General features: G+C 40.4%; 2 long non-coding RNA genes across 2 annotated transcripts; both read left to right on the forward strand.

The window, feature by feature from the left end:
* On the forward strand, positions 1 to 23,358 carry LOC122187959. The gene is made up of 2 exons (XR_006181453.1): positions 1 to 34; positions 19,651 to 23,358. It is a non-coding gene; the product is annotated as an uncharacterized LOC122187959 (long non-coding RNA).
* Positions 2,027 to 5,704, forward strand: LOC122187954. The gene is made up of 2 exons (XR_006181452.1): positions 2,027 to 2,061; positions 3,866 to 5,704. It is a non-coding gene; the product is annotated as an uncharacterized LOC122187954 (long non-coding RNA).
* Positions 23,359 to 24,380: the final 1,022 nt, after the last annotated feature.

A 24,380-nucleotide genomic window follows, 5' to 3' on the forward strand; every position in this document is an offset into this window, starting at 1 on the left:
GTTGGGGATCCCAGAACAGGACTCAGTACTCCAGGTGAGTTCTCATGTGAGCAGAGTAGAGGAGCAGAATCACCTCTCTTGTCCTGCTGGCTCCACTTGTCTTGATGCAACCTAGGATATGGTTGGCTTTCTGGGCTGCAAGCATGTGTTACTGGCTCACATTGAGTCTTTCATCAACCGACATCCCCAAATCATTCTCCTCAGGACTGCTCTTAAGCTATTCGTTGCTCAGCTTGTATTTCTGCTTCCATTTGCCCCTACCCAGATGCAGGACCTTGCACTTGGTCTTGCTGAACTTCATGAAGGTGGCATGGGCCTGCTGCTTAAGCTTGTCCAAGTCCCTCTGGGTGGCATCCCTTTTCTCTATCATGTCAGATGCACCATCCAGCTTGGTGTCATCTGCAAACTTGCTGAGGGTGCTCTCGATCCCACTGTCTGTTTACCCACACCGTGTTGCCCATAAAGATGTTAAATAGCACTGGTTCCAGCACCAATCTCTGAGGAATGCCACTCATCACCAGTCTCCACTTGGATATTGACAAACTGTCAACCAGCAAAGTGCGCTCTGCTTTAAAAGTGCACTTCAAGATGAGTGTGAGTGGAATTGTACAGGTGTTTCTTGCTTAAAACCATTATTAGACATACTTTCCCCTGTGTGATTCTGTATGAATTAGTGGGTAAGGACCATTTGGCAACTTTCTACCAATGTCTTTTCCAACACAAATAGTGCAAACACTGGAAAGAATATCTGCTGTCTTCTTTCCAGCCTCTTTCTGCAGTCCTTATGACTACATATGCTTTCCACGAGAGTCAGAATTATTCCTTTAATAGCTGCTATTATTCAGGTAAGTCAGAGTTGGGAAAAATTATAGGTCATTCTTGTATTGGAGAATGTCAATTAACATCAAAATGTGTTGTGCCCCAAAAGTGAGGAATTAGATGAGTTTCTAAAAAAAAAACCATACATACGTATATAAGTATATATAAACTTATTTTTTAAGGCTTAATCTAAAAACCTTCTGCTTAGGAGCTATGTGAGGAGCTTTGCTATAGACACTGAAGCCAGCTACAAAGCTACTGTAGTTGTGTTTTTCTTCCTTTTTTGGTTGCCTGAAGCGAGTATGTTCTTTACAAGATTATGTTCTTTGAATGTAAGTTAAAAGAATTTCAAACTGTGGAAAAAAGTCGGTCCAAGAAATCCATCCCATCCCTCTCTTTCTCTCACAGCTTGTTCTGCTTATTACTCACAATGCGTTTGCTCAGTGGAAGTAGAGTAGGTGAGTCACAACCCATGAAATGGCTGCAGTAAAACTGGCTGATTGTGTCAGAGGAGAAGTGTCAGGCAGGAAGGGAATTTCAGCCTGGTGGGTTTTGTTTTTGTGGGGAGTTTTGCTGGGGTTTTTGGTTGTTTGCTAGCTGTGATGTCTTTATTCACCTCTGTTCTTCACTATAGATGTTTAATTTGTGTCTGAATTTTTCTATTTATGGATTTATGTTGTACAACTTGCATATAAAAAGTTCCAGTAATCTAATTACTCAGCAATCAGTGATGCTTACTTGTTTTTAGTTGTGACATCTGTAAGTTTGGGATTAAAATAGAGCACATGAACCATTATCACAAGTCCATGTGCATCCAGGGTTTTTTTTTCCCTTTCTTTCCTTTTCTCTTCAGAGAAGGACCAAGAATAGGAAACTCCTTGAATCACTGCAATACTGTATTCAGCTCTAGACAGTGATTTTATTTGTTGCACTTTACAGAGCACAGTTAACTGAACTTGTGGCTTTGAAATTAAGTCATCTGGGAAGAATCACAGAATCACAAGGTTGGAAAGGACCTGTAAATCATCTAGTCCAACCGTCCTCCCACTACCATTGCTACCACTAGCACTAAGCCATACCTCGCAGCTCCTCATCCAGACACCTCTTGAACACTGCCAGGGACAGCAACTCCACCACCTCCCTGGGCAGCCATTCCAGTGCCTGACCACTCTCTGAGAGAAATAGTTCTTCCTTATGTCTAACCTAAATCTCCTCTGGTGCAACTTGTGGCCGTTTCCTCAGGTGAGAAAGTAAATGAAAAGTAGAATAACACTATTTTGAAAGTTAACTGTTGTTTCTGACAACTTCTGGCGTCATTTTCTGTTTTATATAAAAGATGTTAACCTGCCAGGTCTTGAATTCCCAGTTCCTTAGTTATATATATTTATCCAACCAAGTATAAAGTCTGACTGGTTGTTAATGTAAGCTAGCTTAGACTGCTTTTTTCCTTCTGTTTTTCCTCCAATCCTGTCATGGGTGTAGGGAGTTAGGATTCACACTATGTCACTGTGAATTGCCCTCTTTGCATGCAAACCAGTTGCCATTAATTGTCAAATAACTTGCCAGTGTACCTAGTTTTTTTGTTTGGTTGGTTTTTTTTTTTGCTATGTCAGTAGGTTAAGGAAGAAAATCTAGGCAGCTGTTCTTGTTACCTTGGTAGAGTTTTGTCCTGTTTCTGAGCATAAAGTGGCACTTAGCCATCAAGGCACATTCAGCCATTTTTTATGGCTTGTTCTGCACAAATAGAGCATATGTATATTCATATACATATTCAGCATATAGTCTTGGGTAATCAGATGTTTGCTATCAAAATTGTACATTGATATGAAACCACTACTTCACTGTTTCCTTCATATGCACTTAAAGTTTTACAGTAAGTCAATTTGACAGGCTGTATTTCCACAGGAAGAGGGGCCAGCAGCAAGGAGAGCATGTACCACCTGCATTGTCTCTTCTGATGTTCTTGAAAGTCTTACTAAAGCAACACATGACTCTGTGGAAATAGATTATACTGTACTAACTGCTGCCACCACTGTGAGATCTTGAAAATGTTAGATCTGATGAAAAGACATTGTCATATAGCTCCTCTTGCAGAGGATCTCAGAGCATTTCAGCTGGCCTGAAAAGCAAAGTATGTGAATCGTGGTGATTCATTCATACCTGCTGCTCTGGTTGTCTCTGCCGTTGTGGAGCAAGAATCTAGATTGAATGGAGCTGGGGGGAAAGGAGATTGAGGGAGCTTTAAGGAATAAAAACAAACAGAAACAAATAGACAAAAAAAATCTGAGTGCCCTTCTGCTGGTTCTCATGTGGGAGGAATGAGTCATTGATATGAGCAGTGAATAAACAGTGACAGATCCTGTATGTAACTTATTCACTGGAGGTCAGCGTTCATCTAATGCAGTGGTACATTTCTGTGTGTTCATGGCTTGAGGATATAGCCATTTTTCTACTGAAACCTTGGGATATCAGTATACACAGCTTTGTGGTGACTAAGAAAATAGGAATATTGAGAAGTTGTAGCCCTGACATTTAATGTGCATGTAAGAAAGGTTTTAGGACACCGTAGCCAAACTTATGGTATGGATTTGTGAAGGATAACAGTTAAAATTCACATGAGTGCATGGGCTTCCTGGAACATACTGCTGAATCCTCTTTAATAAAGGAAAGGTAATTGACCACTTTTGCTGTGAATGGGCAAGTGTCTCTGATGGGGCAAGACAGCAGACTAAGTAACTGCCACACTTGGGAAGTTTTGTGCCCTGCGAATCCTCCATGTCAGCAGTGGAGGTGGGAGGCAGTAAGTGCAGAGCTGTCTTCGCCCTGTCATCTTCAGGGAGATGGTGCAGAGGCATCTTGCCAAAGGTTTGAGCCTGCTGTGTCAATGAGGGCCATCTCAAAGACGTTTTGGGGTAATCTTTCTTCTTTGTATGCTCTAATCATCAGTCATCTTGTAAGTATATGTTTTCTGTAAATTCTGTTTCCCTTGTGAGTATTTCTTTTTTCTATTCAATCTTAACCAAGGTGGCCTCTGACTCATTTACAGCTCTCATGAAAAGCTTCCATGGTAGAATTGCACGGCTTAAAGCACCAAAAGGGGTAGAAGGTGAGTGAACTGAGGGAGACTCTCTTTTGCCTAGTAACAAACACACTGTGCTGCTGCTGTAGCGCAAGAGGAAAGCATGCAAGCGGAAGTGAGTTCTGTCCTGGGGGATCAGTTCTAGAAAAGGCTTTTTGAGTAGACTTGGTCTCCCCTACTGAGGAGCTTTAGGAGTCCAATAGGGCACAGGACACCATTTACTCTTTTTTTTTTTTTTTTTGAGATGTTTCATTCTGTGCAGAGAATTGCTTTAAAGACCAAAATGATGACCCTGGACTTAATGTCTTGAGGGATGCTTTCTGCTGGGGAAAGAAAGAAGAAAGAAACAAAGCCCCAAACCTGACTTTTACTCCCACCAATGAAAGCAGCTGGAAGGGCAAAGATACAGGGAGGTCTTCAAATTGGTCCTAGCTTTACTGCTTTGAACCACAGGGAAGGTCGATGCTGGGTGTGCTTAGCAGATGTTGCTTGCTTGGTGTCCTGCCTGCCTCTGCACTGATGCCTTTAACTTCAGCAGCTTATGCTGGCATGAGGGAGAGTGATTTGTGTATTTTTCTTGAAGGAAACACCGTCATCGGTTATCAACAAAGGGTGCTAACATGGAGGAGAGAGAAGCTGTAGCAATGCAGAAGCCCTGTGAGCCAGCTGTTTAGTGAATGCTGGTCTAGACGTCAGTTTAAAACTTAAATAGGAATCTGTTATCATTGTGTAATGATAAAAAATGATGTCACATTGGTACAGTGGGAAGCGGAACATTTTTAGGTATTACCAAAACAAATTTTCTTTCATAACCTCTGAGTTTTTCTACTTCTTTTAAAAAGGTAGCTGGAGCCTTTGTAATGTTTTAGATGTAAGTAGAAACAGATTTTGAAGTGCCATGTTTGGTTAAGTATCAGCTATGCTGTTTCTTCATTTACTTGTTATGATTTGATTACTGTAATAATGCTAAGTTTAATGTGTATTTGCAAATTAATCCTCAGATATTTCTTTAAGTTACACTCTTTCTATTTGTTAGATATTTTTAGTCATCAGATTATTATAAAGTCAATAAATTTTTGACAGGGAATATTTGTTCTATGTAAATAAATGTTATGAAATATTTTGCCTGGTAATTACAAGCGCTTCTCTATTTTTCTATCTGATAATTACAGAGTTCTTTGTGGAAACAGAGTATAATTGTTCTATCATTAGGGTAGTGAAATTCATCACTTATGCAGTGGTGAGTTAATGACTTCTAGAAATCAACCCATGAGAGTGAAAGCAGCAATTTTCAATTGTATTCCAAGACTGACATTCCTAGATGATGAGCCAAGAATGATTATTTGGATTACCTGAACTGTTTCCTTGCATCCAACAGAATGTTTTACTTAAGGAAATAATATATCTACAAAGTAGCAAAAGTATTTTTTTATTTGAAACATAGCAGTGGTGAATAGAGCTAGAATTTAATCTTCCTTTTGTCTCTGAATAATTTTACATTCCTGCCAATAGCTTTCATTCTGCATTCAGTTTAGAATTGCATCACATCATCACTTACAGTTTGCAGCTATTTCCAAAGTCTTTGTGAACACAAATTTTTGTCTTATATTATCATGCTGCCAATGACCATGTTAATATTTGTTGAATAACATTTTCTCTGCTCCTCTCTGATCTGTGGGAAAGTAGCTGGTGCCTCTTCTGAGAGACTGCTTAGTAATCTGTATTTTCCTTAGTATGTCACTGAGTTGTGCGATAGATGTTGCCTGTTAAAGCATACCAATTAATAAAAATGCTCTCACATGTAAATAATTGTTTTTCAGAACTACAGTTCTTGTGTATGTAGAAGCCCAAGAGTCTATAGTTTTTCAGCATGTTTTTCAGCGTCAGTAACCCAGCTCTACCACAGCTGCCTGCTTGCTGGAAGCAGCAAATGTTTCTCTGTAGCGTTCCTTCAATGTGGTCCCCTGTTCTATAGAGACCAGGGCTGAGACATCTTCATTAAGCTGCCTGTTGGATCCACTGTATCATGTTTGCCTTCCTAGAACTGTAAGTCATCCTTGGTCAATCCCAATGCACAAAGCATTTTTTTTTTAAAGACTGTAGTGTAATAATAGTCCTCTTGGACCCACTGCTGCACTGCAGCTCAGGTATTACGAATTCCTCTAAACATTTTTTAAAAATGATTGAAAAATAAATACCAGCATAATTTGTTTTAGTTACAATCTGAAGAATGAGGAAAATAACTGAATGTTGCAAAAAAGAGAAAATTTTGACAAAGCGTGAAAAGTTATATTGGCAGTAAGGTATCTCCAGGTAGCATTAAGTCAGCACTCCAGCGTGTCCTTGTTTCTGTGGGCACTATGCAAATGCTTGGAATGTCATCCATGTTCCAAATCTAAGACAGATTGAATGTTTTCTGTTAAGAGTCTGTAGATTGCCCCCCTGATGGAGGACTTGTGAGCAAAGCACACAGAAGCTGTGAAGGACACAAGGAGTTTAAGGACTCACCCAGAGATGGGCACTGACAGAGAAGCTCTGTGCCCTGGCCCCTTCTTGCTGTAGAGGAAGGAGACCCCTCACCCATGGGAAGCCAGGTCAGATGCATCGATGTTGGGATGCCTCTCATATAGTGCTGCTGGCACAATGAGTGCTGGAGGTGTTCAGCTTGAGCTGTTGCACACTGTGCCTGCTGGCATACAGCGGGGCCCTGTGCCTGCTGTTTGTGTTATTGTGTGTGGATGCCGCTCCACAAAGGCGCTTCAGTTGTTCCTCACAATGCTCCCTGCTGTTGCGTGCAGGCAGAGCTAGGTTGTGTCCTGTGTTACCACGCTTTAGTTTACAGCTTTTACCAGATGGTATGACTTGGTAAAAACACATCTATTAACAGAACAGACCGTCTGACAGTGTGATGTGCTGAAATGGTTCTGATGTAAATAGGTGGGAGATGAAGGTTTTGTGTCAAAGGATTGCAGCAATCAAAAACAACTACATTCACTGGTCAGACACTTAAATAAGTAACTGAGTGTTAAATGTGATAAAGGAAAGCTCTAAGGCTATTTGGAGTCTGGTTGTTGAAAAGAAGTTCTTGTAGACAATCCACACTGGGTGATCTCCTTGAACTGAAAAGAAAATAGTTGGTGAGAGTGACAGGCTGTCAGTGTGATGACAGTATCTTATGGTAGCTGTCTGTACCAGCACTTGCACTAAGGAATTGAGGGTTGTGAGTTCTTCTCCCTTTTTTTTTTTTTTTTTTTTTTTTTAATTTTTATTTTCATAGAATGGCCTGGGTTGAAAAGGACCATAATGATCATCCAGTTTCAACCCCCCTGCTATGTGCAGGGTCACCAACCACCAGACCAGGCTGCCCAGAGCCACATCCAGCCTGGCCTTGAATGCCTCCAGGGTTGGGGCATCCACAACCTCCTTGGGCAACCTGTTCCAGTGCATCACCACCCTTTGTGTGGAAAAACTTCCTCCTAGTATCTAACCTAAATCTCCCCTGTATCAGTTTAAGGCCATTCCCCCTTGTCCTGTCATTATCCACCCTTGTAAACAGCCGTTCCCCCTCCTGATTATATGCTCCCTTCAAGTACCAGAATGCCACAATGAGGTCTCCCTGGAGCCTTTTCTTCTCTAAGCTAAATAAGCCCAAACTTTCTCAGACGTCCATTTAATCTTAAATACTGAAGGATTATGTAAATGGAAGAAATGGAAATGGGAGAAAAGGATTTCAGTGGTTCACCCTGAAAACATCCATTTCATACCCAGGTTTTGCTCTGAGTCAGAAGGTGCTTCCAGCATTGGAGACATGCAGGCCAGGTGTCAGAGGCTGGGGCTGTGTTGCTGCAAAGGCTGCGACTGGAGGCTGAGAAAACAAAGGGGACAACAGTCTCCTGACAACAAAAAGTTGTTAGGTGTTCATGTGGTGTGGGAAAAGTGAAGACCTACATTTCTGATAGAGATAAAAGCTGAACAGGAGTCTCAGGAAGCAAGAAAAATCAAAAGTGAGGGTGTTCCGCTGGCCAGCTCCATCAAGATGTTTAAAACAAGTTTGTTCCTTTGAGTACGTTTCAGTACCCTGGGAACACGTTTTGCTGTCAGTCAGTCCACTCTAAATCTGGGGTTTTGTGGAGTTTCTGTGCTCCTCCTGCCAGCACAACTGTGAGAGTAAACTTTGGCTCTGGTTACATCCATCTAGAGCAAGCTGCAGCTTGCTTTATCCACAGAAGCATTCCTGTTGACTTCATAAAGTTTTGTATGAGTTGGGACATCTGGATTTGGTACAGTAACACTTAACATTGGGATGTTGCTGTAAACACTGGGATGTTTATAGAAATGAGAGAAGAATCAGGCCCCTGCTGACCATTTCACAGGAGCATAGGGTTTCTTCCAAGAAAAACATCTGAGAACTTGAGGACAGCATCTGCTCTCAGTGTTCTGTTCTGCAGGAAAACCTACATTCAGGAGGCTTAAAATTAGCTTCTCTTAATTCCTGTACAGAAACCTCTGCTTGAGAAATTCCTCTGCCTTGCATTTTCTAATTGCAGTAATACACTTAAGTCTGAAATGGGAGTGGGAGCGGAGCAGCCTTCTCCCATGCTTTGGGAATTCCAGCCTGAGCCTGTACCACACCAGAGCACGTGTGATTTGATAATACCTGGGTCTTTGTCCTAAGAGAGGGCTAACTGAGCTACGATGAAAACTGACAGTGATGCTGATTGTTTAGAAAGTCAGCACTGGCTTTCATATCTCCTGTGTGTCTAAAGTTCAGAGACATTCTGAGTTACAGATCAAGTTACCTCCCATAACTCCAGAACTCAGGTTTAAAACCAGTAACCACCATGTCATTCTGGAAGACAATGCCTGAAGGCCTGCATGAGCTGCTTCAGTTACAGCAGGAGCTGCTCATAAACCAGCAGGATGTGGCAGAAGTGCTGTAGCTCTGTGCCAGGGGTGAGCTGGCAGTAAGTAGGAGCTGCCCTGCTGAGGCAGAATGGAGCGCACTGCTGTCTGTCGGTGCTGGGTGGGTGACTCAGTGCTAAGCAGAGACTGGGGCGCTTACTCTGTAAATGAAGAAATAATCTGCCTTTTTTTTTTTTTTTTTTTTTTTTTTAATAAATGCTAGAGGGAGAAAGGCTGCAGAGCTTTAATGCTGAATTCACCAGCTCTCCCAGCCTGTGATGCAGAACGTGAGTAACAGTCTCCCATTGCTGGAGATCATCTCTTGCACCAACTGGATTTGCCACAACAGTGATATGAAACTGAATATCACCTATCTATTCATCAATCTATGCAACGCATGATTTCATTGTTACTTTTCTTACATACTCACGTATACACTAGTGGAGGAACTTCCCACTATCAGATTATTTTTCAGCTTAAGAGCTGCTCCTCCTACATTATGAACAGTCCTCCAGTCTGCTCTGGACAAGCCTGTGCCTCCCTGTTTCAGGAGCCCTTTTTCAGAGCAGGCTTTCTGGTAGTAGGTTGCAAGTGGCCTTTCTACTGGTTCACCTGTAAGGCAGGATGACACGTGGCTGGAAGAGGGCATTTCAGGGCAGCACTCATGGAATGGTGCCAAGATATCATTCAGTGTCAGTGGATGCCTCCAAACCCCTCTGGTTCCAGCAGCCGTACTGGACTTTGATCAAAATTAGCATCTCATGCTGAGGGGCAGGAATGTCCCCTCAACAGCACAGTCTGCTCTCTATGCCAGCCAAAGCTGTAAGTACTTGTGAACTTTCTGGGTCTCATGGCCCCTGTTCATGTACTTTAGTCTAGCCCCTGTTGGTGTGTGAGCTGCCTTCAGCACTGATGGCATTGCTACTAGGAAGAATCTGCAAAACAAACCACGATTCCCCTGTTATGAACTCCACATTACAATTAATTCCTTGCACCATTTGCTGAGATCTGGACAGAAATGTCCTATGTCTGACCCGGAAACCCGTGGGATGCTCTTCACATTCCTGTCTATGTTCGGTGTACACAGTGTCCCTGTGCTGGGCACAGATGTGGGCAAATGAGTGCTTGTAACTCTTTCACTGAACATAAACACACCAGATCTCTCCGAGCTAATTTCCAGTTCCCCAGAGTGTATATTTAGCAGTGCTAATGAAACTGAAAATAAACACCTTGGCTTACATCTAGCAGATGATGTTATTTTTCCTTTAGCCACTCCTCAGGCTGCCACACGTCTCCATCTTGCACTCTGGGGCCACTCAACAGCTGAGCCGCTCCTTGGCTGCCACCCTGATCCGCAATTCCACCTTCCTCTGATGTAGCATAGGGCCAGGCTGGCGACTTGCTGTCTGTGCTGTAACTGCTGTCTGAACAAAGAAGGTTTGTGTTACTTCTATCTGATGGACTATCCTTTGCTAAGGATCTTGCCTTGAGTGGTTTGGGTAAGGAGAAAGAGGACATCAGGCCTAAAAGATTCATTAACAGTTATCAGAGAAATCTTGCATTGTAAAAATTAGCCTAACGATCATAGAACTACAGAATGGTTTGAGTTGGAAGGGACATCAAAGATTATCAAGCTTCAACCTTCCTGCCGTGGGCAGGGTTGCCATCCACTAGATCTGGCTGTCTTGGGCCCCATCTAACCTGGCCTTGGAAAAGATGAAGTAACAGAACCATTTTGACGATGAAAGTCATTTGCTGTCACACATAAAAGGTTTATTTTGTCTCTACGACTACCAGTGGGTTGTGGTGAGGTCTCAGTGATCATTAACCTCCTTGGTGCAATAAGGTGTGAGGCAGTAATTACTGCTTTCCTGGCATGTTGTGGCAGCAATCTCCAAGGTAGGGAACTGCTAGGTTAGGGCAGAGCACGGTGAGGTTTCATGATGGCAATCTGAGTCACCCACTCAAGCAACCTGGGTCTGCAGCTGCAAAACCAGTGCTGTCCTACTCAGCTGCCCCATGCTGTGTGAGCGGCCTGAGCCATGGCCACTGCCAGGAGGCAAAGCAGACGACAAGGAAATGGTGCTGCCACAGCTGGAGTTTGCCCAGAGATGTGATTATCATGGCTGGATACAAAGAATTATTTCCTCAAAGTAAAACCTGTGCTTGAGTTGCACTTGTACACACATTACATGTAATTAAGGACTCATAAGGTATAACCAGTAAGTTGAGACTAGAGCTGTTACTCCACTTTTGTTTCTAGAGCTGATGTATAATTTCTAGGCTAAATACTTTTTCAACACAACACCCAGTTCCTTCTAAAAGGTATTTTGTTTCTTGGATTTCATTTTTATTACTTTTTTTTTTTTTTTTTTTTTTTAGTTGTTTTCCTTTAAAGTGCTGGGTTAAATACCCCATATATACTATGAGGCATTTGACTGGACAAGAGGTAATGGCCTCAAGTTGCACTAGGGGAGCTTCAGGTTGGATATAAGGAAAAGTTTTTCTCAGAGTAGTGGTGCATCGGCAAAAACTGTCCAGGGATGTGGTGGGGTCACTGTCCCTGAAGGTGTTTGAGAACCATGTAGATATGGCACTGAGAGATGTGGTCAGTGGGCATGGTGGGAGCGGTCTGGTAGCTGGATGGGGTGATCTTAGTAGTCTTTTCCAATCTTAATGATTCCATGATATTATGAGCATATCCACATTAAACAAATCAGGTATTTTTATGCTTTCAACTGTCTTTTACCTTATAATCAGTATGTTTTCATTTGGTATCAATGACGATTGCATATTCCTATAGTTGGAATTACTGTAATAGTGTAAAATCTCCTGAGTTTTGACAGGCTGTGCAAGGCATTTCTGAAATCATGGGGGACCTTGCTCTGCAGTACCCTCTAGACTTTAATCTGGATGTAGATGCCTCACTGGCAATCTTTGCATCAGAAGAACGGGCACAAAGGATGAACAAACATCTCTTTAATTCTTTCTAGAGTTCTTCCCTTTTCAGTAATTAAGAAAATAAAAATAGGAGGTGGTGGTGTGGAGATAACTGCAGGCTATCAACTTGGAGAAAGAACAGAAGATGTTAAAATAGAAATGATAAAAGAGTACCAGCCCCATCACTCCTGAGTTCACCTGCAAGCCTTCTAATATAGCCTGATCTCTCCAGGGACTTCATAGGGCACAATGAGACCAGTTTGCCATCTGGTCTGATGTGTAAATGACAAATATGGTGAAATCTGTTCTTTGCATGCGTTTTGCTGGAGCTGTAAACACCTATGTGGTGTTTACTATCTTCACATGGTGTTTACTGTCCTGCTTTAATCTCTTACCTTGTGCTGGGCAATTTATTATTCTTTTATCAATCAAACATGCTTGGATTTTGTGTCATAAAAAGGAGGGGGGAACCTATACGCAAGTTTAAGCTGAATTTTACCATGCACTTCAATCAAAACCAAAGAAAACAGAATTATGGTAACACTGAAATATTTTGCTTCCACATTATTAATGACCTGTCTCATGCTGGAAAAGTAAACATATATAGGATATGTATACTATGTATACCATATATAAGCGTATATACATATATATATATGTGATTATTTCTGAAATATGTTAGTTGCCTTTAAAATCAGATTTCTCATTTTGGAGTTGACCTGAGGAAAAAGTGAGCGTTTGAACTGGTTCAAAACATTCTTGTTTGTTGCTCTGCTTCTTTAGTCAGGAAATAATTTAATTCCTATACAGACAGCTTTTTTTGTTGTTGTTGACAGTGTTTTTTCTTTCTTGGGTTTGGCAGTCAATTACGAAAGGTCTTCAATTGTCCAAACGTACTGATAAATGGAAGTTATTGGGAAAGTCATCTGTTATTTAAGAAAACTGCTGTGAGGCATAAACCAAACAGAAAGAAAGGAGCAAGGTTTTTGCTGGAGCTCCCTAAATCAAGTTTAGAGGATTGTGTTATGGCTGTCTTCCAGTACAGATAATCCAGGCAGATGATTAGAAATGAGAACTTCTCTTTTTGCAATTCAACAGCAAACCTCTGCAAGAAGAAAATCACGGTTCTCCTTGCAGTACTCCAGGGCTGTACATTGAGCCTAACTGCGTGCTCTGTGCCACTACCACAGGAATTCTGGGTGAATGGGAACACAGAAGTCCTCTCACTTGCTGTTCTTTGCCCGTGCAGCTCTAAATCATCAGCTGTACATCCTCTGGTTCTGCAAGCCACATTTTGTCTCACAGTAGTTTAGAACTTGATACAAAGGCAAGACCCAAGCACCCATTTCAACATTCTGGAATGATGAGGGGCTTTTTGCTGAAATGCCTGGCTAGAATTAATAGCTCCTTGTTTGCTCTCGTTCTTAGCAATGAAGTGCTCTGTTTCAGAGCATGGAACGTGCATAAATAAGATAATGACCATTTAGATATAAAATGAGCTGATACAACATAATGAGCTGTTAAAAATGATCGTTTTATTCCAGATCTTTGATTTATACCTGAACAGTGCTAAATGTTGTGGTACTGAAAAAGGAACCGTTTATGTGTTCAGCATTAAAACCAATCTGACAGGCTGCAGAAGCAGAGTGGTAATGTGTACAAAGGGCTGCTGTTAGAAAAGAAGTTTTCTTTCCAATGCCATGTTTATTTCTTCTGGTGCTGCAGCTGGGGCTTAAGCTACAGAACAGCACACGTGTTTGATGCTGAAGCAAACAGTTCTGCGTTTTTCCTGTCTTCTCTTGCTGCTGCTGCTCTGCAATAGTTTCTTATTATTCACCCTAACATTCATGAGAACTGCTGATATTACCAGAAAGTACAGTGACAAGGAAAAGTTAGCATAAACTTAATGCATGGTTTAAATAACATCATTAGTAAGATACTGAAAGCATTAGGCAACAAAAGCAATTATGCATATTCTGCAAAATTGTAATTTTCTTTGAAGTACTGACAGACAATAATCAAAGAGCTGATGTTGTTCAGTCCATGGGAGCTGATCTTCCTACAAACATGAATTTGTTATACATGTTGCTTCAGAATATACAAGTAAAGAAAGAATCTCAGCCAAAAAAAGTCAGATACAGAAGGTCTACCATAGGTAAATAGAAAAATCAAATGAAGAACAGCCGTTTTCTCCAGCTACATTCCTTGAATTAACAGCCATAATTACAATTTGCAATCTAAATTAATGAAATATGTTAAAAAATAATCAGGATAAACAGATGTGTATATTGAGGAAATGAAGAGAAAAATATTCTCTCAAAAGCCACTTCATAGGTAATCCTTCATGCAGAAAGAAAGGATTTTTTGAGAGTTCCTGAGTTTTAGGCACCTATCACCAAAAAGGTCATTGAGTTCTTCTGGCTCTACAGCCAGTCTGATGTGTGGTTTTAATCATGTCTGGAGCCAACAGTTAGCCTGAAATTACTTTAAGGAATGTTCATTTTTTCATCTTGAGTTGCATCTGGCTCCTTCAGGATTTGCATCTTATCTCCTGCCTCCACTCCACTCCTGCACTATCAGCTTCTGTTGCTGCCCCCACCACAGTGTTCTGTTTTCTTTCAAGTCTTCTGCATCTTCCATCCTTTGCCAAGCATTTGTTGAACTGACCACAGGGCAGCTGGGCTGGTGGGGCCTGTGGAGACTAGTGGTCCTAACTTGTGTTAAATGTCAGCCTATAGATAGGGTTCTCTGGGTCCTCATCTAGCCAACGCTGCTGCCTCCTTTCCCTTCAGCCCCTGTGCGATACCCCCCACTCTTCCTCACATCTCTTTTGGTCCCTCAAAAACCTGCACCAGTATTTACCACACACCCTGCCATGGGCTATGGCCAGTCGGTCTTGTAGCTGGTGAGCCCAATGCTAACCAGGCCAGCAGTTCACTCAAGATGGAAAAGAGAGATGTGGCACTACTCTCTGTCAGCACTGATGAGGTTTTCCTTCTCCACCTACTTGCTGTTTTATGTTCAGTATGTGTGAAACCTCACTGTCTCTGGGAACTATACCTTTATCAGACATGGCTTGAACTTGGCTCAAAAGCAACCAGGACTACACTGGCAGACACGTGGTGTGATTGAAGCAGTTCTACTCCCTAAGGCTCGTCTGCTGCTTTGAGTGCATCACTGTAATGTGCTGAGGTGCTCGGGTGGGCTGGTGTGAGGACAAAAGCAAGCCTGGAGTATTGGCCTAAGGTTCCCTTCTAGCTATCTGGTTCCTGGGGGGTTTAAATGACAAAATGCTGTCTCTTTCTGCAGACAGAGCCAAACCTGAACATGAGGATGGGAAGCTTTCCAGCACAGGCTGTCTGCAGTCTGTGCTCTGCACAGTGGGAGAAGAGCTCTCTTTGTATCTCAGTGCTAACAAAGTAAACATAATTGTTATTAATGGTGATTACTTGTAATGGAGCTCTGCGGAGCGCAGTGATACAAATGTTCCCATTATGATGGTTTCACATAAACAGTAACTGCTGGCAAGTCTCCTAATGTTTCTTTATTGACTTTCAGACTTCTGATGATGCACATATTGTCTTCGCAAACACAGTACAGAGTAATTTCTCCAATGTGCTTGCAAGAACCTTTATCAGCCAATAATCTTCTAGTTATATAGAGTAAGGGCCTAATGGTGAGAACAAGATCACTGTTGACATCAGGTAATTTTTTTCCTAACTGGTGCTATTGAACTGTTCTGCTTGAAGATTTCCAAAAAGAGCAGCCAAGTGATATTTCTGATCGAAGAGTGCCTTTCCAGCTGAGCCCATCTGGATCTACCTGTCCATCATCCATGGACAGCTGATGTTGTCCAGGGCAGACACAGGGTTTTCAGGCTTGGACTGACTCAGTCCCACATCTGCTGTCTGACTCTGCCCTGCACCTCCTGTCTGGCTTTGAGCAAATGGCTTCATCCTGCTGTGCATCATCTGCTGTAATGAGGAGCGAGGCTAACAGGGTTTGCTTTGGTCTGTTTCAGATTGTAAGATCTCTCAATTGCTTTATGCACTTCTGAGCTTACTTAGCGCGCTGAAGTTTTAACTTCCATTGTGGCCTCTATTTAGGCCATAGAAACCTACAAATTTTCTGTAACTCTTCCAGGATCCTTTAGATCAAAGTCTCACAGTCAGAAAGTTCTTGAATTGCTGCAGGGAGCATGATGAAAACCGGACAGACGTAGCTCCTCAGGGGAGGACAGACAAGTCCTAAGCCAGCCATAAAGCCTCCCTCCCCCACACCAGCGTCCTCATGAACTGAGTAGAATTTGGGTTTTAATTTATGGCTTTGCTGAATGGAGCTCTGGAACAAACTCAGTTTCATTTATCATCTGTCAAATGAAAACAACAGAAGCACAGTGAGTCTGGCACTATCACTGTTCAGAAAATATGCTGGTTCACGTGACTTTAAAAGCAGTAATTTTGTATATTTAAAGTAAGAGGCTCTTCAGCATCCCAAGAAACAAAATCAGAATTAAAATGTACAGTACTTAGGCATGGAACAAGAAATTTTATAGTTCAGACTACACCTCTTGTAGTCCATTCATAGGCTGTCTAAACCCTGAGGTCAATCTCAAACGATTACAATAAACACAGAAGATGGGAATTTCTGTATCTTATTGTTGGTATCAGAAGATCCAAAGTTTGAGAATATGTGGACTACTATAACCTTTTTGAGTCTGGAAGAGGACTTTTTTGTTAAAATCAATTTGGTATCTTCTGTGACTAATTCTTTTTTCAAATACTTTCGAGGTGAGGACTGGAAGAGAGGCAGCGGTGCCAAACAGCTGACACAGCCAGTGTATTTCACCATGAATTTAAGAGAGCTCTCACTGATATTTAACCAATATTTAAGGAAAGAGGATCAGACGTTACAATGAAGGAATAATGTCAGTAATATCCAAAACGAGTTGCAGAACTGAAATGAGTTGGTTTAACCTCTCTCCAAACTGAATTTGAAGGTAATATGTTATAAAGAACAGTCATATTTTAAAATGTGATTTTATTTATTTATTTATTTATTTATTTAGGTCCAGAATTTGAGACTGGGTTACAATAGTTCCCAGCTAAAGCAGGTAGGATATAAAACTTAGAACATGTTAAGTAAATACAAATTTGCACTGGGTAAGGGTGCATTTGTGTAAAATGTAGATTTGCACTCTGTATGTCTGCACAGAACACCAGGTTCTAAAAGGGGCTTGCAATTCATCTCTGCAAATTATTAAAATGAAGATTGGTACTAATTTAAATATATTGCCTTTTCACTGATGATAATTTGAGCGGAAACACCAAGCAATGTGTTTATCTGCCAGCAATGAATGGAACGTCAAGCAGCGGATGAGCAATAGTTGGTGCTGCAGACTGCAAGGGCAGGGGCTGTTGTTTGACTATCAGCTGCTCTTGGTCCAGGTTAAGATATTGCTGTCTCCCAGCTGTTCATCACTCATTCTTCTCCAAAACCTCCTCTGTGCTGGTTTACCAGCTCAGCTCAGACCTCTGGATTAAAAAAGAAGTAAAACGTTTTAAATAGCAGCAGGTCTTAATTTGGACCAGGGTGCAGAAGCAGGTTACTGACTGATGAGCCAAATAGGTAAACTAGCAGAAGCTGTTCCCCACGACAGATGTATTTATGTATGCCCTTTCCCTTAGGGCCTGTAACTGAATGCAAGTAATCCTTAATGGAACTTCTTGGTGGCTGCACTCAAATCATTTGCATTCCAGTAATTTTAGGATGGCCTGTCTTGCAATTTTATCATTAAACCTTTTAGCACACTGATCGTCACAGCTTCCAATTTTATTGGATGATTTTAAATGTGCAGAAAAATTAACATAGGTAGAGGCAGGACACAAAACAAAATAAGAAAAAAGAAAGAGATTTGAATGTTCCAGACAGTGAAAGACTTATTCTTAGAGGAAAATTTGTTTGAAATAGAGTTCCTCTTTCCTGCCCCTCTCCAGATATGTTGTATTTCATTAAGAATGCTAAGAAATAAAACCTAAAATCTAAAACATTCTGATTAAGGATGGCACCATGTTTCCTGGAGTTACTTTATGATCCTATTCTGTGTAGTTAAGATCTGCTGGCCAACAAAAATCTGGAAAAGAAGAAGTGTTTAAATAATAATGGGAAAATTTGAAGTAGTAATTTAAAGATGATGTGCAAATTGAGACTTTCTACAGTGAGAAGGTGTGAATGCATTTTTCTAAACAGCCTTCTGAATAAGAAGTCACTTTATGAATAAAAAATCAGCAAAATCTCACTCACTGCTACTTTCCTCAATCTTATCTGTTTCCTTTAGTTCTAATTTTGATTATTTTGTGGGATGAACAAATATCAGGTTTAGTCACCAAATCCTATTAGTTAAATCTCTTCAATGTCTCATAGAATCAGTTCCACAGTAAAAGTTCTGTGGCATGTGGATCCTATTGTGCCATACCTTTTGTTTTATATAGTTGCCAACAAGTTGTCAAGTATGAAACACTTTATTAATGAATAGAGAAGGAGTGGAAGCAGTGTTTAGGATCCAAATGTCCAGATTTGCTGGTGTCTCTTACAACACTCTTCTACACAGCAAAGTTCAGATGTGTCACAATAGTGCAGCTGTCTGCAAACCCATAAGCTTTTCTTTGCATGTGATGTGAGGACAAAGATGAAATTATGTTACTGCTGACCTTATAAGTTGAGAGCACATTCCTCACATAGGAGTTTCAGAATCCAATGTTTGTCACTGAATTGGTGTGTAGTCCTCAACAAGTCATTCAACCACAAAGCCTAGCATCCCCATTTTCAAGAATAATAATTCCTACTGCAAGCCTAGGCTGTGACTCAGCAGAAATGCAAACAAGGAGCACTAGCAATGATTTTTGTTTTAATCTTAGGTTTATAGTTACGTATCAGATTATTTAACCATGATCAAACAGGCAAAAGTCCCACTGAAATCTATTTGTGTTTTGTTTACATTATTTGGACTGATACTTAATATTATTTTTAGAGCAGCATGTCCACAGAATGCCATGCATAGAAAAAAAGATCTGTGCTGATGGTAGGTTACATCTTAAATTGTACATCTGTAGTCCCAAAGGAAAACAAACAGCAAAGAATTTGTCTTTCTCTGATTGGACAGTGTAATGTGGTACCAGAAAGCACAGACTAGTACTTGCTTGTTGAGTTCCAACTAGGTGACATTTACAAGCATTCAGGTAATGAGTTATGGGCTCTTGAAATAGGAGTTTTCTAATAGGAGCAATATAATATTCCACCCAGAAGAATGGATAGCTTTAAAGGTGTTTATGCTGTGGAATCCTTTTCATTATGGTAACAGAGATAAGATTTATTAGTCAAACACATGAAAGGAATATTCTGTAGATTTGAACATAAAATGCTATACGATGCTTTCAGTGTTTGTGAGATATTATGACACAAAATACAATACATATTTTCACTGGTTTCTGGTGGTAGAAGTTTAGACATCAATGGCAACGCTGACAGCAAGGTTTTATGAGCCAGTTTGTTCTTTTAAAGAGAAATATGAAATGCCAGCATGCTGGGTCTTAAAGTCACAAGATTGTAAATGTACACAACAAGAAAAATCTGACAAAAACAATTCTAGGGATTGCTTCTCATTTTGGATATAAATGTCGTTTATTGCTTCAGACTTTGTTGTGTAAGCTGTTCACTCAACAGCATGGACTTCCTTTGAAAAGACAAAGCACAAAACCTTCAGTAACATGTGATCTTATTACATCACTGTTTAGTTTATCTTGTGATTCAAGAACTTGGCAATTCAATGTTACCAGGTTTTAATGGAATACATTCAAGGGCATAAATAAGTCACTTATTATTGCTTCTGACTTACTTATTTTTCCTGATAGTCTCTAGCCTAATCCAATCTAGCACCGGGGTAAAGAAGGATGCTATGGCACCATAGCAAGGAGGGCATACTCCATAGTGACCACTACTAAGGTAAGACTCGAAGATTCCTCAGCTTTTTCAACAGGATTTATCTGAAGACTCATTCTTGATGTCATCACAGCGAGCTATCAAGTAGCAGTTATCTTAAAGGGATTTGAATATCCTTTCAATTGTATTAGTATAAATAAATGATAGCTGTGTTGCATGTACAAATGAGTAGAATTTACAGGAAAGAAAAAAAAAACAAAAAATTTAATGCATGGTCAACCTTGCTTCCTTTTCAAAATATGCAGCCTGATGTGGTCAACATTTGTAGCTGCCTCCATTCTTTCTTTGTGGAGTAAAGCAGATTTTTGCCATGCTAATTTTTTTGTTTTGTTTTGGAACAAAGTGACATTGAGGTCTTAGTCTAATGTATGAGCACTGTCCTTCTTTGGTCTTACAAAGTTGTCAGTGCTTGCAATATCTTAGGATCAGAAGATGCAGTATCTCACTTACCAGAAGGAAAATGGCCTGCTGTAGGAAATCTTACAGCTATAAATGAAGTCCTATGCCCAATGATTCATTCTGTAGACCTCATTTGACTCTGCGCAATGTCTTTAACTGGACAGATCCAAACCTCTAGAATTTGTGTTTATGAAGGAGGAGGGATAGCTAAAGCCCTAGTAACTCTCCTGCACAGCTGTGACTGGAGGGAATCATGGGCTGAGAGCCCAACCAATGAAGCAAAGTTTTATTTTCGTCTCTGCAGCTGACCTGGATGTCCAGTCCTGGATATGTTGCAAGGGTGTGAAAGGGGTAGAATTTCTGAATCCTGATATGTTTTATTGTGGATAGTGAAAGTTCTTCCTTAATCCTTGGTCTTGTTTTTGAAATTCACTCTTTTTGAGAACTGGATATCTCTGTACTAGGTCAATGCCACGGACATCAAGGTCTTTCCCCAGATGACTGAGCGCTTTGGGAATTCCCTACCCTGATCCAAGCAAGATGCTAAGAGATTCACTGGCATTGCTCAGTGGAGTTCCCCGGCATCATTCTCAAGAACTGGATCACTATGTATGAGGCTTTGTTCTTGGAAAAAGGGAGTGTGCAGGATGCCAAATTTGATCTGTGATTACAGGCAGAAACATTTAATATGAATAATTGGTCTATCTTCTATTTGCAGAGAGTACTGGTTGAGCCAGCTTGTTCAGAAAGAAAGAGTGGAAAGAGGGAAATTACTATTGAAAGCCAAATTTTCAAATAGCTTAAAAATACACCATACATTGTTTTTCTGTAAACTGCTAAATCTGAATATTCATTGTAAAACTGCTCTCCTGGTTACACTCTCTTCCAAGAAGAATTATTCTTTCCAGTACCATCTTGACAGCCCTGCAGCCATGCAGTCTCTCTTTGCAGTGCCAAAATTGCAGCAGAACAGTTCCAGTTTTATCATGCAGAGCAAAGCATGTACTATTCATATTCTGTAGTAGCCACAGTAGTTGTCCCTGTGTCTGCTGTTCACCAAAACTTAATCCATTGCTGGGAATTTTCACTGCATGTAGAAAGTTGATCCACATGAGAGCAAGCGCTGACAAAAACAAACAAACAAACAAAAAAACACCTATATTCTTTATAATATATATTTATAAATATGTAAGTATATATATATGCTAAAGTATTTTCTAGTATGTCTTTTAGCACCCTAATATTTTATAATCTAATACGTACCAGTAACCTTTCCCATACAGAATGTGACCAGTAAATGTACTGACATTGCTGGTAAGAGCTCTGAAATGTAACTGCAGTTCAAGTTTCAGACAAACTGGAAGAGTTTGTAAAAACCCCATGGTGTGAAACAAAAATTTTCAGGCTTAAACACTATAAATTTCTTTCACTGTTCTTCTTGCTGAGTGTATCCACCTATATGACTAAAAGCATATGTGATTGGGAGGTAATTCTCAGACACAATGCTTGTATCTTTTTGTGAATGGTGCTGAGTTCTTACAAATCTTTTGATTTGGAGTGGCAGGAAATGAACTATGGCATAGCTATACCCATGCAGGCTGCTGCAGGCTGTCTGCAGCTCCTTGTCTTGGTCAGCGGGCTCAGGCCACTGCTGTCCTCAAATGACTTTGAACCAGCCTGTCTACAAAAACAAAGTTAGCGTTCCACTGCAAGTCCTCTCAGTAGCAGATGCTCCTGCTTTGGCTTCAGGACAAGTTGTGTCTTGTATCTCTGGTGTACATGATGTATTGGTTTGCATTCATAGGTGTTAGAGCTCTTTCTCAAAAGAAAATAACTCCTCTATAGGGCCTCACAGAGCTCCATGGTAACCTTCTGGTGACTTTTTGTTTCTAAACAAATGTTTTTGTATATGAATTTTATTTTATTTTTTTAAAGAAACGTATACAAGTCTGGTAATTTGCAATTTCTTTTACTAGCATTGTACTAACCATGGTGGAATGACCAGAAATAAAAGACACACAGTTCACATTGTACCTTGTAGTTCCATTAAGCAGACAGTGGGAAGCAATTTGAAGTAAGTGATTTGTAAAGCAGTTCATTTAAAACATAATTTTTTAGACAGCTTGGTGAAATTCACCAGTAAGTTTTTAAAGAAAAAAAACAAACAAACAACAGCAACAAAAATCCAACCTGACAAAGCTTTGAAGATTGATTCTTACCACAGTTTGAGTATATTATAGTTTAAATCTACTGCAATCCCAAAACTTGAATGTATTTGTGCACATGCTGTGAAAGGGCATGATTTCTTTATCTGTGTACTCTTATGGATTAGCGCGTACAGGCACAACCCAGCCTGATGTTCCTGTGTGACTAATGAGTACAGCTTCCTGACCAGTCTCAAAGACTGGGAGCTACCATGCCTTCCTGTGCATAAGCCATGATCACAACTGAAGCCACAAGTTTGTGACGTGTTTGATTGACAGCTTACTGATAGACCAACCAGCTCTAATTGCATTCCAGTTACTCCTGACTGCTCCTTTTCAATCTATCTATCACGATGCTGCCAAAGACAGAAATAAGCTACAGAACTGCACAACCAGCAGCAGTCTGTATTTGATATTCTGACCCGGTACTCCCAAGTTGAATCACCTGATGTAGCACTTGATCCTTAGCTCCTTTCCCCCTCAGATAAACACTGCAGCGGTAATTCCTGCTGCAGGAATGTTCTTTCATAAACGCTTTTGAAGTGAGGGAACCTGATCTCTTTTAAGATAATATATTATTGGTTAGATTTCATTGGAAGAGGATCCTCCATAAACCTTGCCTATTGTTTTCTCTCCAGACTAAAAGTTCAGTCAACCGAAACCTTAGTCCTTAGGGGAGCACTGATGGTACTTCTAATCGTAAGTGGAATATTTAGAAAGCTTTTCTTTCATCTAATAAAACCATCCCCTTCTCTGCCAGCTCAGCTGACTATGCCACTTTCACAAGTTGGAAATAGCCTCATGATCTGCTGATTTCTCTGTCATGTCTTCCAGTATTTGGTCTAAATTATCACAAGAAAATCTAACTAAAGCTTATTTTGCTGAAGTCTATGGTTTTTACTTCCATATAAAGTTGAAGGTGTCAGAACTAATGTTTTTGATGTTTCAATATTTACTTTAGTCCTCCCATGTAGTTCACTAAGACTAGCTGAAATATAAATGCTATAATTTATTACAGCTATAGTGTGTTGTTTTTGTTTTTGCTTTTTTAACCTATGAGAAAGGTACCTAACTATCACCTGAGAGTTTTCAATTTGGTTTTGATGAAAAGAGTTTCGATGCAATATTATTTTTTTTCGCTCTGTGAAAAAGCATTGATCTTTTCTGTCTTGCTACTCCATAGGTCTATGGCCAACAAAGGGAGTGCAGTTGGACTGATTAAAACTAGATTGACTTGAAGGTATTTATATCCCAGTACCTGCACTTCAGTGCATTCCCCCAGAACATATGCAGTACCCACCCACCACAACTTCTATGGTTGTAACCAGGTAGGCGGGCAATTATGCTGAAATTGAGACATCTGACCTGATGCAAATGTGGACTATCCCATCATAAAAACCTTCCCATACTGAAGATAGAATGATGCAAAAACAATCCTAAGCACCAAAATTCAAAAGAGCTGTTGTAACTCATTCTCTTACATTCTGTATAGCAGGACTTCTAAAAGCTTAAACATGGCTACTATCAAAAAACTTTGCAAAGGAGAATCTGACTCCTGCATCATTTCAAATTTATAGGTTATGCCTTTTTTAATGACAGAAGAGGTGCCTTACTGAAGGGAAAGGCTTTTAGAGGAGATGTATTACCATAGAGATATTAAGTAAAGTTTCAAGTCTCCTTATGGCCCTAAGCTGAAAATGAACTCGAGAGGTGTAAAAAAACTTCTGCTGAGGTCTCTGTTGTTTGGAAATATTTTGCTCTCAAAGCTGTGCAGTGTAAATTGCTTATGAGGCTTTGTGGGCAGATCTCAGCTGTTTATTTTGCACACTGCTAAATATGAACATTCAAGCATTAATAAATCTACTTGCAAATGAGCTTCGGAAACATTTGTAATTTTTTTCTTCTATATCTCCATGTAAAAAGAATTTCCAGACACAAACAAATGTCAGAGAAAAACAACTGTGATTTGTTAGGATGTGAAACTAGAAAGTGCCTAAATTTTTTGCCTTTATTAGAAAGCGTATTGGTAAACAGATTTC

Source organism: Lagopus leucura, unplaced genomic scaffold (genome assembly GCF_019238085.1).
Source record: "Lagopus leucura isolate 7727_CA_CO unplaced genomic scaffold, USGS_WTPT01 Super-Scaffold_73, whole genome shotgun sequence".
Taxonomy (NCBI): domain Eukaryota; kingdom Metazoa; phylum Chordata; class Aves; order Galliformes; family Phasianidae; genus Lagopus; species Lagopus leucura.